Source organism: Cetorhinus maximus, chromosome 2 (assembly GCF_964194155.1).
Source record: "Cetorhinus maximus chromosome 2, sCetMax3.hap1.1, whole genome shotgun sequence".
In the NCBI taxonomy this organism is placed as follows: Eukaryota; Metazoa; Chordata; class Chondrichthyes; order Lamniformes; family Cetorhinidae; genus Cetorhinus; species Cetorhinus maximus.
Window position 1 is genome coordinate 18,336,258 of NC_135880.1, and position 1,260 is coordinate 18,337,517.

Sequence of the window (1,260 nt, forward strand, 5' to 3'; positions counted from 1 at the left end):
CATTCACTCCCTCCACCACCAACGCACAATAGCAACAGTGTGTACCATCTACAAGATGCACTGCAGGAGTTCACCAAGGCTCCTTAGACTGCACCTTCCAAACCCACAACCACTATCATCTAGAAGGACAATGGTTTTATGACCGATGCAGTTGGTAAAGTGGAGTTATTTAAAAATCCCAGGGGGAAACTTTAAACAACTGCCATAACCTACAATTTTAAGTGATATGTTTGAGGTGCAAATCTAAATTCAGGAATCAGACCACCAGTTCTTGAGGTTTTACATTAAACTAAATGAAACATTTTATTCATTCACACAGGTTAAATTATATATACCTGGCTATAAATTACTACTATCATAACTTTTAACAAATTCCCAAACTAATCTCTATTAAGGCAATAGCAACCCATAAACCTAACCAAACACCAGGCAAAGCATCTTCACCTTATGAATTCAAAATGAGGTTCTTTTCACTTTGTTTCCTTGCAGGCACAATGAAAATCAAAAATACGGAACGCTTCACGAATTTGCGTGTCATCCTTGCGCAGGGGCCATGCTAATCTTCTCTGTATCGTTCCAATTTTAGTGTATGTGCTGCCGAAGCGAGCACAATGGTCGGCTTACAGGTTTTGATCTTACATTGCCTCTGCTCTGCACACCCAAAACGGTTGTCTTGTTATACCCACCACTGCCCATTGAATGTTAATTTCATTGTATTACCAACCTCTGAACTGAACCTCTGTAACAATAAAACCCCTTTCATAGTATCAGTTTTATTAGTAATATAAACATATTGCTTGGTAGCTGCTAGAAAGGTGTCCATTTTCACCCTACTTCTTGAATGCTCTATTCAAAAAATGCAAATGCACGCTATCTCTCTTACATATCGACGTTAGTCCACATCAAAGCACCCTGACTAGCTGGCTTTAATCCAATTAAGACACACCCACAGACTAAACCTCTATTTTAACAGAAAAATATTTTCCAATAATATTATATGCATTAATAGCTTCATGGCAATGGCATCAGATAGATTGGAGCACCACCACCTGGAAGTTCCCCTCCAAGTCACTCACCATCCTGACTTGGAAAAATATTGCTGTTCCTTCACTGTCGCTGGGTCAAAATCCTGCAACTCCCTTCCTAACAGCACTGTGGGTGTACCTGCACCACATGGACTGCAGCGGTTCATGAAGGCAGCTCACCACCACCTCCTCAAGGGCAACTACGGATGGGCAATAAATGCTGGCCCAGCCAGCG

General features: G+C 41.2%; 1 non-coding gene across 1 annotated transcript; it reads right to left on the reverse strand.

Moving 5' to 3' along the window:
- Positions 1-503: 503 nt before the first annotated feature.
- LOC144671943 (U6 spliceosomal RNA) lies at positions 504-610 on the reverse strand. The gene has a single exon (XR_013574044.1). It is a non-coding gene; the product is annotated as a U6 spliceosomal RNA (small nuclear RNA).
- Positions 611-1,260: the final 650 nt, after the last annotated feature.